This window comes from Notolepis coatsorum, assembly GCF_963971535.1.
Source record: "Notolepis coatsorum genome assembly, chromosome: 5".
Lineage (NCBI taxonomy): Eukaryota > Metazoa > Chordata > Actinopteri > Aulopiformes > Paralepididae > Notolepis > Notolepis coatsorum.
Window position 1 is genome coordinate 171,633,968 of NC_140169.1, and position 14,323 is coordinate 171,648,290.

General features: G+C 40.0%; 1 protein-coding gene across 2 annotated transcripts in view; it reads right to left on the bottom strand.

Annotated features, from left to right (window-relative positions):
• Window positions 1-14,323, bottom strand: part of LOC311229322 (ras-related protein Ral-B) — a 121,752-nt gene that overhangs the window by 72,951 nt on the left and 34,478 nt on the right. The window contains exon 1 of one of the 2 annotated variants that reach the window (XM_084315399.1): window positions 12,210-12,260. The exons of the other annotated variant lie outside the window; for it this stretch is intronic. The gene's annotated coding sequence lies outside the window, so the exon portion shown is untranslated. Of the gene's footprint in view, window positions 1-12,209; window positions 12,261-14,323 lie in introns of those variants that run through there. 2 annotated transcript variants of the gene reach the window in all.

Below are 14,323 nucleotides of genomic sequence, written 5' to 3' on the forward strand. Positions count from 1 at the left end.
TTGTCCCATTTTTTGTCTGCCTGGCTCCAGTGATTGGCACATCAGGACGCTAACAATATCGAAACTTAGCTATTGAGATCCAAAAAAAGCTAGCTAACGATATTGATCGTTACATTGACATTGATAGTTACATTTAATTTGTACCATGAAACAATTACAATAAAGATGATCAGAAGAAGTGAGAATATATAAACATGTGTATGACTTGTGTAGCGATTATAGAGACAGCTGAGCCCCAGAGACCCATGCAGATCTGAGATATGTTGGATCAGAACCCGGTCGGCCCCCGTGAGACACAGACCCAAACGACACAATTTTTCAAAGTTGCTTATTACAAGTTGTCAAAACAAAACGTTGTGTCTTACCTTCTCCCCCTGGTGCTCGTTATTTTGGCTTACGTCCACTTAAAGGATAACTCCACTTTTTTTTTAAATTAGCTTATTTAACATCTTCCCTGGAGTTAGACAAGAAGATGCATACCTTTTTTGTCTCTGTGTGTGCATTTTAGCTTTGGGAATAGACGCTCCGTTAGCATAGCTTAGCTTCATCACTGGAAGTGGGGGAGGACAGTAGCCTTACAGTGCCTTACAGTGTATTGCAAGGTCTGACATTGACCAAACTTGATATGCATGACCTTGGTGGGCTCTAGGTCAACTCCTGAAAAGGGGGTCAATGTCAGACTTTGCAATCAAAAGTTAGGGGGCTAATAACCCTTGCCATAATTTCAGTGCGCCCCTAACTTTTGATTGCAAGGTCTGACATTGACCCCCTTTTCAGGAGTTGACCTAGAGCCCACCAAGGTCATGCATATCAAGTTTGGTCAATGTCAGACCTTGCAATACACTGTAAGGCACTGTAAGGCTACTGTCCTCCCCCACTTCCAGTGATGAAGCTAAGCTATGCTAACGGAGCGTCTATTCCCAAAGCTAAAATGCACGCACAGAGACAAAAAAGGTATGCATCTTCTTGTCTAACTCCAGGGAAGATGTTAAATAAGCTAATTTAAAAAAAAAGTGGAGTTATCCTTTAACGCTAATGATTCCAAAATTATGTGCGACTCATTTAGAATCAGCTTTGCATTTTTGCATCTTGTTGTATGTAGCATAATAACAGACGCAAAGATAACTTTGACTGTTTGACATTTTTTACTATAACGTTAGTGTACAGTATAATAATGATTCTATATTTTTTTGCGTATATATGTCAATCGACGTCTTCTCTCTAACCCTTCAAATCTGACCAGGGTTGCACTCTCAGGCATTAATTATGATCATTTAGTACCATCTTGTGGCGATAAATGCACATTACACTACATGTATTCGTATTCACATTTGTAATGTGAGTCAGATCATCTTCTACAAACGTGTGTAGGGGAAATTAACTGTTCTCACATGTATACCGCCACCTACTAGAGGCTCTGATTTATGCTTTAAAGAGGTTACTGATCCCAATCACTCTATCCACTAAGTGGCAGTAATGCCGAAAATGCAGTGTTCCAACCACCACTGAATCTCACACGAGGAAGAAGCAGTGTTGTCTTCTGGTAGAGCCATATGGAATCCGCGATCACGGAATCGCGGACGGAATCGCGGAATTGAGCAATAAAAATGGAATCAACTATAAAAAAAAAAGTAATTAAATTTTTCTTTTTTTTTTTTTACTTTTTTTTTTTTTTTATGTTGTGGGACTTGTACAGCACTTTGTTCAACTTTGTCAGTGCTGTAAAGTTTAAACCTTTTTAAATCTTAGACAAACAAAACACTTTGCTTTCATGAAATATTGTAAGCAGTCATTTGAGGCTTCATAAAAGCAGCACAATGAACACAAATCTGTCAGTGCCGAGTCCGACCTCATCATAAATAACAAACGGCATTGCTTGTTGTAGTTAACAAAGAGAGGCAGAGTTGATTTTGCAAAAATATATATACCTTTTTATTTTTTTTAATAATCGAATTTTATTTTCATATTCGAATGAAATAAATGAATGAAGCTTCGAAGTATTTAAGACAGCCCTATTAAATGGACTGTTATATCTTATTAAATTGTGGACATTTATTCATTCCCACTTATTAGACACTATTTCTGATGGTAAAATGAGCGTACAAAGCAAAATACAGAATTCTGAAATATTAAAACGGAAAAAACGGAATTTGGAAAAAAATAAAATGGAATTTGGAAAAAAATAAAACGGATTTCATATGGCTCTATGACAGACTTCTGGGTATAGAAGTGGGTGGGAGTTTTCAGAATTTGCCTCTAATGATGTGGTAGCAGTGGGAGAGCTTTGCTTGTATTGTATTGTACTATGTATTGTATCATAATCTCTCTTCGAGGCACGACCACCACCACCAACACACATTCATGAATATATTTTTTTGGTATCTACTTTTTCAATTTTTTCTCCCATCCCAATTTTCGTATCGTCCAATTCTACCCTCCCCTGTCTCGAACGCTGTTAGGCCATGCCTCCCACAAGCCGGCTGCAATGTGGACGAAGCCTTAAATCACGTGTCCCCTCCGGTACTCGAGGAAGCAGCAGTCGCATCTTTTCACCTGCACAGCGCGATCTCTCAGCGTCGGGGGTCTGCGTTTGGAGGGCACGCCGGCCCCGTCGCTTCCTGATTCTGCTGCGCAGGCGCACCAACCGATCTGTAGGAGTCGCTGTCCACAACGTCCGATCCCCACCCATCAGCTTCCCACCCCCTAATACTGCCAATTGTATTAGTATGAACGACCAGCCAAGCTGATAGCAATGCGGAGAGCTGGGCTCGAACCCAGCTTCTCCTGCATTGGCGGGGAGCGCCTTGCCCACTGCACCACCTAGCCGCCCACACATTCATGAATATTCATGAGAATACCAGCAAACCAAGTAAACAGACAATTATTACATCATGTAGACTGAGTAGGACTAGCTCACGTCCCCCACCTGATGTCCTCAAGTAAGAAATCCAGTCCGTGGGAAGTCCAAGATATTCTACAGAGGCCCTCAGCAGGGCCTCATGCTGATGCTGCTGGGTCTGGTCAACGATTCCACTAGACAAGGATTTATTTCATCTTTATCTAGTTATCTAGGGAAAGGTTGACTTAAGCACTCTTTGCTTTTAGAGCATGCCCTGCTGATTCACAATCTGCAGTTACACACCCCCCCCACACAGACACATGCACGCTCACTCTGCCTTCTGCTTCTTCTACCAGGGTTTCTAACTCAAAGCTCCACGTTGGCCAATGGCCATTTAAACTGCGTTATGGCCGGCCACTTGTTCATTATCCCTTACTTATTACTAGGGGTGGGGGAAAAAAATCGATACTTAGTAGTATCGCAATACTTTGCGTGGCGATACTGTATCGATACAGGGACGCCATTTAATTATTCATTTAAAAAAAATAAAAATAAAAATTGTATAAGGAAGTTGCATTGTTCATTCAATACCTGTAATAGTACAGTAGTCCACACACACACACACACGTGCATTCAGTTCAGTTGGAATATGACTGTAATACAAACAGTTCAGTTTGTCAGGTACATGCAACACAGATTACAATCTTTACATCTGTCTGCTTGAGAAAATAACATGTTCTGCAATAAAAATTATTGAAGTGAGATGAACAGACTGAACTTTATTTTTTTAGATAAAACATGTTGACAAAGTGTTACTTTGCAGTTGAAAAAAGGTAATAAATTCAATTGTATCAAAAACGCAGTATCGCGATAGTATCGTATCGTGAGGTCTCTGGCGATACCCAGCCCTACTTATTACTAGGGGTGGGACGATACATCGATCTAGATCGATACATCGATGTAATTATCAACAATCGAATCGGATCGATGCGATGTAATAAGATCGATTCATATCGATACTCTTATTTTGAAAATCCTGTGGCGAGTCTCATCCGCCCAAGAACAACAGCAGTAGCTCCGTGTGTGTAGATGTTACAGCATAGCATTCTCCCTTTCTGTGTGTGTGTGTGTGCGCGCGTCTTTGGAAAGACCAGATGAGGTCAGAGGAGTTTGATGTTTAAATGTTATTTAAACATAAACAATATAATACATAATAAATGTAGGCCTATACATGATCATGCAACATCAACAAATTGTTGTAGGAACGGTTTGGGAGAGGGAGGTTGTGAGTTTTGAGTTCCAAAAAATTTAGCTTAAAGTTTAAAGCTCAATATATAAAAACGTGGCACTTTACAGTGAACAGGAGGTCTATTTGTATTAAAAACAATAGATTGATTTTCCTTTAAATGTCTGGAAGAGCTCAAAAATACAAATGTCAAATGATATTTTCATTACCTTTTTTTTGTTGATCTAAATGTTACTGATTGTGTTAAATGGGCATATGATATCATCTCATATCGATCGCAGGCACCTGAATCTAATCGTATCGTATTGTATCGTGAGAGACTTTGTGATATCGGCAAATATCGTATCGTTGTCCAAAGAATCGATATCGTATCGTATCATGATGAAACTGGTGATTCCCACCCCTACTTATTACATCTGCATAAACTTGGGGTTGAACGAGAGAAGTTATTGAACCCGGTTGACCTTACACCCTCTCCACAGGGGAGAGAACTGGGAACACTGCAGGGCTCATGTCAGTAGCCAAGCCCGGGAGACGAGGCCAGGAAGCGTCTATTCGAAAGGCAACCGGTTCATGCGTTTTGCTAATCTGATTGGCCACTGACGTTTCTGGTCATGTGACATGTGCGCCCAATCGCGTGACGCGCCCATTTCCGCCTCGACCAGCAGCAAACTACCTAACGCCTAGTTTATCACTGGTTAAGCTTAGGCGACTCTTTCGAAGTTGGTTAAGGTTAGAGTTTGGAATAAGGGCTGGTGTTCTATCGCCATGCTCTAAGACAAACTCTAACCTTAACCAACTTCGAAAGAGTGCCTAAGCTTAACCGGCGAAAGATCTTGCCGTCACACGATCGGTGCAACCAGAAACAGCAGTGGCCAATCAGAGCGCAAAACGCGAACGCAGAGGCATGAACCGGTTGCCTTTCGAATAGACGCGGCCAGGAAGGGTGGGGGGGAGGCAGAAGATGAGCTTTTGACTGCTGCTGATACAACAAACAATTATTTATTTCTCTGTCCATATTTTTACCACAAGGGTTTTGTTTGGGTATTTGCACATTGAAATAGACAGCATGAACTGAAATAACGAGATATTACTTTACATTTTACAATGTGTTCATGTCGTATCATTAAGTATAATTAATACTACTGTACTATCGGTCCGCACCGGGCCTGCCTCTGCCCACCTTGCCTCCGGGCCTAACAATGTTTCTGGAGGAACCCCTGTATTGGTAAATATATGTGTATTAATAATACAGAATATGTATTATTGCAGTAATTGGTATCGGCCAAAATGTTCATATTATTGAAAAGAAATGCGCAGAAAATCAACATTCTTTTTTGCTTTAATTTCTGAAATGTTACACATGACTAGGGCTGTCTTAAATGCTTCGAAGCTTCGAACGTTCGATTCAATGGCACAAGCTTCGAACATTAAAAAAAAATCGAAGTAAAAAAAAAAAAAAAAAGACACTTCTTCAACCATTATCTGAAATGACAAAAAAAAATAAAAAATCTAACCGTGACTAACCTTACTGTCATGCACTTGTCCTAATAAACTAACCTACACTGTAACACGCAACACTTTGATGAACATTGTTACTCAGCTGATAGAGTTGTACCCTTCTTGCTGTCTTGTCGTACAGAACTTGTAAGTCGCTTTGGATAAAAGCGTCAGCTAAATGACTAAATGTAAGTGTGTGTGTGTGTGTGTGTGTGTGTGTGTGTGTGTGTGTGTGTGTGTGCGCGCGCCTTGTAGAATTCCACACATAAGAAAGAAAGATACTGGGATGAATAAACAAAATAGGAAATAAAATGTAGAAATGCATGCAATACATAAATAAATATGAATCTCCATATATGAAATATAACATTTAGATAAGGTGCTACTGAGATGTTTTGGTGAGTTCTTTGTTTTTTTGTGGAAGTTGCCCTTCTTAAAAATGCATGAACATTCACTGATAATTGGTCTGTAGTGGAGTCTACAAGGTCTACATTGCCGGACCATGTAGAATCCGGACCTTGTAGACTGACATAATTCTGTGCATAGTTTAGTCTACACAGGCCATATTTCAAATAATCAAAATCTTACTTCATTCATCTTAAACATTCTTGATTTGGGGGATTGGTAGTTCCCATGAAATCTGAAGTTGTTCAAACGACAACAGCGATCCACCTTGAATTAAATCACACAGCCGAGTGAAACCTTGTTGGATGCGTCAGTCACGAAAGGGGCTACTTAATTAATTAATCCAACCCACTTTATTTATAGAGCACATTTAAAAACAACAAAGTTTACTAAAGTGCTGTACAAGTCCCACAACATAAGATAAAAAAAAAAAATAATAAAAAAAAAAAAAAAATTGCTTCGAATTAAAATCGAAGCTCGGCCCCGAAGCTTCGATTGCCAAAAAAAGCTTCGAAGGTCAGCCCTACACATGACTCTTCTTGAGATGTTAGTTTTGGGGGAATTCTCTAATACTGACACTGTGATACTGATACCAGTAATATTAATAACTATAAAACGTCTTCCTCATCTATGGTTTTAGGCAAAGGCAAACAGACACAAGATAATTATTTACAGTATATAAAAATGCAATTTTTTTTATCATTGTTATTATAGAAAATACAATATTCTGGGCACCCAAGTGGTGACCGATGTAACGCGCTGCGTCGCGAAGCGGCCGACCCGGGTTCGATTCCCGGACCCGGCGTCCTTTGCCGAATGTCTTCCCCCCGCTCTATCTCCCGTTCTTCCTCTCTCTCCCTCTCTACCGGACTGCCCGGTAGTACAAACAAATAAAAAAATCGACCAAAAACATAATTAAAATGTTTAATTATTAGAAATACAATATTCCGGATAAACAATGGATGATCACCACTACTTCCTGTTATGTGTGAGAGAAGGAGAGTCACTGTGCTGACAGACATGAGGAATTAGGCCTAAAGGCCTCTACATGCTACAGCAACTGCAACGCAACTGCAACACAACTGCAACACAACATCAGCACGACTTCAACGCAACATGTTGCAGAGGGTGTTGTAGAGTGTTGTGAGGATGTTGCGTACCTCTCCCCAAAATCTAATCTGAACAACCTTGCGTTGATGTTGCGTAGCAGTGATTGGTTGGTTAGTGAATGGGAGCGGGGCTGTCATAGAATAATATTGGTCCCGCAGGGAGGAATACCATCCTCGAGTTAATGAATTTATACAAATGGAAGTATTGATTTTGCCGTAACGAATCATTAAAAATATATACCGTTAACTGGAATATGTTGTTTCTTTACACATATGTTGGATTATGTAATTGGTGTGTCATGACAAACCAATAGAAAATCGTGAATTAACCGGTGGTTATCCTATAGCCCTAGTTATGTACATTTCAACAAAGTGGAGCCGCAGGGGACTTCCATAGCATACGCCTTCAAATCATCTTACCTTGACGATTAAAAGCCTCCACAATTTAGTAAACAGTGTTCCCATGGCTGGTGTTGATATTTTTTACGATGCCAGCTTGTGATCATTTGTTGTAGCCAGCCAGCTAGCGTTGATGCTATTCAATGCTATCATACCCAACTAACATAATGCCATTCAGAATTTATTAACATAGCTACAACACACAGTAACGTTAATATAATTACATCAGGGTTCCCACACTTGCCTTGACATTTTTTTCCATGCTACCTCCTGGGCACCGTTCCCCGTACCTGGTTCAACTAAGTCGATCAAGATGTCATTATCCAGATTCAGTTAACCCGATGTTTGAAGCCGGGATTTTCCTGTTCCTCGAAGGTGGATTCAGTCTCGTTAACTCAAGCCAGACTTGAGACCCAGGATAAGTGCGCGTGCCCGCCTCAGCCGAGAAGGCAGCAAGTGTCGAGAGCAGAGATCCTGATTCTCTAGCGGCATTGATTGATTAATTGATTTAAAACTTTAGTAACATATTGCAGTACGGCTCAATCGCCTCGCCGACAAGTTAAATGCGTTATCTATAGGCTAATTTTAAGTCCCTCATTACCTCAATCAATCAGATTATATTTCTTTAAACTTGCCTGCTGGATTGAATAATCAAATGAGATCTTGCTAGCGAAAATAATTAGTTAAACTGTTATACAGAATTACGATACGGCTCTCTTACCCATTGATTGATGTGTGGTCGATCTTTTACTTATCTCCACTGTGGTCTAACGGGTTGTTCTTTTGACTTTCACGCAGACGACCGGGGTTCGAAACCCTAGTCTTTTCCTTCTTTTTGCAATATAGGAATAATTCAATTTGGTGCACGTTGAGAGCTATATAAAGAATGACATCCTCAATGCATGTAGATTTATAATATTTTAACTTAAAACCAGGCTACTTTGGCGTATAATCATTAATATTATATTCCAAAAATTTATATTGGAAACACGGGGTTTCGAACACCGGTCGCTGGGTTGGCAGGATTGAGCAGTACCGCTGCGCCACTGTGCCAGATGGGATAAATTCATTGTTTATACATTAATGAATGAGAGACCCGTGTTTAGAATATTCTTTATTTTGAATGAAGTTTTATTTCTTTATCCTCATTCATTAATGTGACGTCAACGGCTCATTCAATTTCTCAAATCCGTCAAACAGCGCATCTCATCAGACATCTTAATCCCAGTTACAATTAAAATAACCACATAATGTGTACATCGCACCGAGCGAGCGCCACGGTATATATAACGTGCATTATTTAGGACAAAGTGAATTTAGTATCAGCATTTTGGGTCTATTTTACATTTCAAAAGCCCCCTCTGGAAGAATGGAGCACAAAAACGTAATTCAGAATGGTATAATGCAGATCGTAGACTGTGGGAATAATTTCAGGAAACGGGCTGTCACTTCTTTGCGGGGGCGTGGCGATGGTTGATCCGGCTAACTTGAACTTAAACCCTGCTTTCGACCAGGCTCAAACTTTTGGATCTGTTGTCATGGTGATTTGGATAATCCAGGTACGGGGAGCCGGAAAGTCCGGCTTAAGTCAGACTTCACCGAAAGTTATCCGGCTAACTCAGTTATCCAGGTACGGGGAACGGGGCCCTGATTTTCCAGGTACCATATTGAGTGATGATCTATAGGCCCCTGAAGCTTTCCGCCCCCATCCGTGCCCCTCCCCTCACACACACAACCCCCTAGGACACCTGACTACTTACTTGATTTAAAAGATGTGCCAGTCAAGGCTACATTGTAAATGCTTAGAGATTATGTCTTATTGATAATATCAATGCATGAAATAATGCAACAAGCTGTAGATGAAAAACTATTTATTGAACTGGAACTTTGAAACACATGAGCACTGGGATTGATATATGTTCTCTCTTCCACTCCTCTCCTATCTCATCCTATCCTCTTCTCTCCACACCTCCCCTCTTGTGTCTGCTCCTGTCTTCTCTTCCTACTCTTCTCAACTCCTCTCCACTCCCTGTTCCTGTCATCCTCTACTCTCTTCTCCTCCTCTTTCATCTTCGCCCCTCTTCTCTTCCTCCTCCCTCTTTCCTTTATTTATTAGTATTATTAGATTACGAGTCTTACGTAGAAGGGGTAGTATGCCTACTCTTCTTTTGTAAATCAAACTAATGAACCTAAAAGGGAAAACATAAGGCTGGTTCCCCTGTGGTTCCTCAGTACAGCAACCCCACTAGTAAGCTTCGCTTAACAGTATAGATGTATAGAATCAGTCTAGGCATGATCAATGATTTTTCAAAAATGTCTCACCCCAAATGTTCCTATTTAGTAGTATACTCTTTTTTTAAGAAGAAAAACGAAAAATCACAAAATAGCTAAAAGTAGATATAAGAATGAATGTTACAAAATGTATCAAGACTAGACTATTCATGTCAACTAGTATAGAAGTAATGTCACAGCCTAATGTGAAAATGTATTGGTAGTTAGCTAGCAATGCAAGCTAGCCAACACTAGCTAGTAGCTAGTTAGTTAGCAAACTGAAAAATAATTGAAGCTTATTTTTGGTCTTTATTTTTAGTTTTATCTTATTTAAATTTTTATTTTACAGGAAAGTGGCCAAGCCACAGTCGACATTCTACTTATGGTAGAATTTAGAGTGTTAGATCCTATGGTATACATAGGAATGTTAAGGATAATTGGATCATTCTGGGATATCCGGTGGTGCAAGGGAGGGAGTCATACGCAAAGGTTGTGTTCATGGAACACAATCCTGTACGACTCTCGGTGGGAGGGAAGGGTAGGGGATTTTTATTTGTATATATGTATGTTTTTAAGCTCGGCTCTCAACGGGACCTCACTAGTGGGATGTATATCTATTATTGCCTCGCACTCTAGAAGCATTACCAAAAATTACACTACAACATGTATAGATTATGGCTAGTTTGAATATAATGATATGGAACACCGGGGGAATAAATAACCAACTCAAACGCAAAAGCGTGCTCACACTGATGAAAAAAGAACATGTGGACATTGCTCTGCTAAGCGAAACGCACATTCTAGAGAAAGACATTGATAAATTAGCGGACAACACATACCATAATATTAGTCACTCTTCTATTGGTACGAGAACTCGGGGTGTAGCAATAGTCGTTAAACGTAAGTTGAATATTGTACTAAAGGGAGTATGGTCTGATGTAGAAGGTCGGATAACTATAGCTAAGATTGAACATAAGAACAGGAAAATAGCGTTGGTAGCGGTATACGCCCCAAATTTGTACGAAGAAGATTTCTTCACTACACTAACCAATGCAATGTTAGACATTCCCGATTACTCATTTATAATAGGTGCGGATTTTAATGCCATCTGGAACCCAAGGATGGACAAATCTTACCTCGTCTTTTCCAGCGAACAAAAGAATTCATCGAAGGCATTAAAGGATTGGTCGAAGATTACAGGTGTAAATGACTTATGGCGGTTACTTAATCCCACGACCCGAAAGTACTCTTGTCGATCTGCGAGACATAATACATTATCCAGAATAGATTATGTCTTTGCATCACAGAGACTATTTGATAATTATGAAGTGGAAATGATACCCAACGCACTATCAGATCACTGTTATTTACTCCTTAAAGGTACATTTGGTATACTATCCTCCCGAGCCCCAAGATGGCGATTTAACTCGTTGCTGCTTAATAACAAGGAATTCATTACACAACTCAAAGAAGCTCTTATAGTATTCCAACGGGAGAATGCAAACTCGGTGCAAGACCCCAGAATATTATGGATGTCGGTAAAGGGAATGATCAAAGATTTCACGGATAGCTTTTCCTCCAAAATGCGCAAGAATCAATGCACAAAACTGGCTGAGCTGGAAACGCTTTACTCAACGTTATTTAATTCTCTAAAATACAACAACTCAACTCGACTAGAGAATCAAGTTAACGTACTAAAAATAGAGATCAATGCCATATACAGACAACAATCGGAAATACAAATACGCAGCACAAGACAACAGCAGTACTCCCATGGTTCCAAACCTAGTCACCTATTAGCCATGCGATTAAGAATTAATGCAAAATTTGCAGATATAACTACCATTAGAGCACAACAAGTACTTGTAACAGATCCTGTAAAAATAAATGATACATTCAAAGAATTCTACTCCGACTTATATAAATCAGAAACGACCTTCGATCAAAACAAAATGGACACATATCTTAATCAAATTATTCTCCCTAAACTTTCAGAGGATGACGCTAAACAGTTAGAAACACAGATCACACTAGGAACTCAAGAAGGCCATAACCGCAATGCAAAGTGGTAAGGCTCCTGGAAGAGACGGTTTCCCATCAGAAATGTACCTTTCTTGTTGGGACATAATTGGTCCCTTATTACTAAATATGATCTTATACTCAGTCAAGGAGGGGAACTTCCATAAGAATGACAATATTGCACTCATAACAGTCCTCCTTAAAAAAGACAAAGACCCCAACGAGTGCGGTAGTTATAGACCTTTAAGCCTCCTCGGAACCGATATCAAACTGTACTCTAAGGTATTAGCCATCAGATTACAAAAGCATATGACGTCTTTAGTTCACCCGGACCAAACTGGCTTCATAAGAGGCCGCCTGATCTCTGATAACATAAGACGAATACTGCACGTACTAGATGCCGACAAGGATGACAACATACCTAAGGCGATGCTGTCCCTGGATGCTATGAAAGCCTTTGACAGGCTGGAATGGTCGTATCTATGGGCAGTATTAGAAAGGATGGGGTTAGGAAAAGGATTCATTGATATGATTAAAGTATTATACAAAGACCCATCGGCTATGATTACAACAGGCACAATCATCTCCAAAATCTTTCCGGTATCACGCTCTGCCAGACAGGGTTGTCCTCTTAGTCCCGGACTATTCAATCTATCATTAGAGCCTTTAGCACAATATATAAGACAATCCCAATCCATAGAACCAATCGTAATCAAGGGCACACAACAAAAAATTAGTTTATATGCGGACGACGTAATATTGTTCATGCAAAACCCCAACACCACATTGCCTCATCTGCTCAAGTTGATTGAGGACTTTGGTGATTTATCGGGATTTAAGATAAATTGGCCGAAGTCGGCTTTCCTTCCACTTAACACCCCTGCAAAAAAAGATATAACCCTCCCAGGAGAGATACCGATGGTAAAACATTTCAGATGCTTGGGAGTGGAAATATTCCCCACCATAAGACAAACGGTGAAGCACAATTACACAAAAATCCAAAACAAAATCAAAGACGACCTTGATAGATGGGCAAAACTTAAAAACACAGTACAAGCACGGATATCAATAGTTAAGATGGATGTACTACCTAGAATCAACTTCTTCAGTTCAATGCTACCGTTACCCCCTCCAGAGGGTTACTGGAAAAGATTACACTCCTCCACATACAAATTTATTTGGAATAACAAACCACCACGTATAAAAAGATCCACCGCACAGAGAAATAAAGCAGATGGTGGCATGGCATTTCCAGATTTTTTCCAATATGTTAAGGCGTACACATTAAGACCATTGACAACATGGTTTGACCCCCAAGCATTAGTATCCTGGAGAAAATTAGAAGAAAACATAGTAGCCCCACATAGACTGAAGGACATAGCATACACTAAACTATCAATCAAGCACTGTGAACGAAAATTTGGCCCCATAATTACTCATGCGATCCGGATATGGCGTGAATCACAAAAAAAAAATCCTAACCCACATAAATGGCACAATCATACTCCCTTATTCAATAACAATGCACTCTTAATTGAAAAACGACCTATAAGATTCCCTATATGGGAAGAGCAAGGCATACACTCATTAGGGGATGTTTTTAACAAACAGGGTTTTTGTAGTGATAAAGAAATACGCAAAAAATTTAATCTCACCAAGTCCACATGGCTTTTTTACAAACAGTTACAGCTATGTTTGAACGGTACAGACCAATTGAACACCACAGATACCACAAATTCTTCTACGAAAGAGAGACATCGAGAGGTTTTGTTTCAGAATTTTATCATCAATTACTAACGTCCTCGTATGAAACCCTCCAACTAGACTCTGTCTGGAGGAGGGATATACCAGACCTGGAAAATGACTTTGATTGGCAAGGAGCCTGGGCAAATGTCCGACTTACATCAAGGAACCCGGATCATCAACAAATCAATCTTAACTATATTCACAGGACATACTTGACTCCTATAAGACTGTGCCGAATGGGGCTTAAACAAGACTCCAAATGCTCCCAATGTACAAATGGGGACGAAGGGACATATATGCACATGTATTGGGACTGCCCACCAGTTAAGGCATTCTGGAAAGATGTGACCCAACAATTATCAAAACTCGTATCTTGGAATATACCTGTACACCCCTCGGTATTACTATTGAATGATGTTTTTGAGTTTGCAGTGAATCCACAGCTAAAGAGATTGGTTTTATCGGGTATCACAGTAGCTAAAAAGCTGATCGCATCACGCTGGTTTCAACCGGAAAAATGTGCCGTAAAGTTTGGTCTCTTACATATCTCGATGTGATTTATCAAGAAATATCTACAGCAAGAATTCTGGGTCTCAATGAATCCAAAATGTCAATGTGGTTAGAAGTGGTGGAGAGAATAAAAGCTAGCTTATAATGGTAGTGTCTGGTTAGGTGCGAGGGATAGTGGAGGTACTTCTCAAGGTGGGGTCCGGGAGGGGGGGGGTTCGAGCTGGAGCATATGTGTGTAGGTTTTTTAGATAACAGGTATTAGGGGTATATCTTATATAA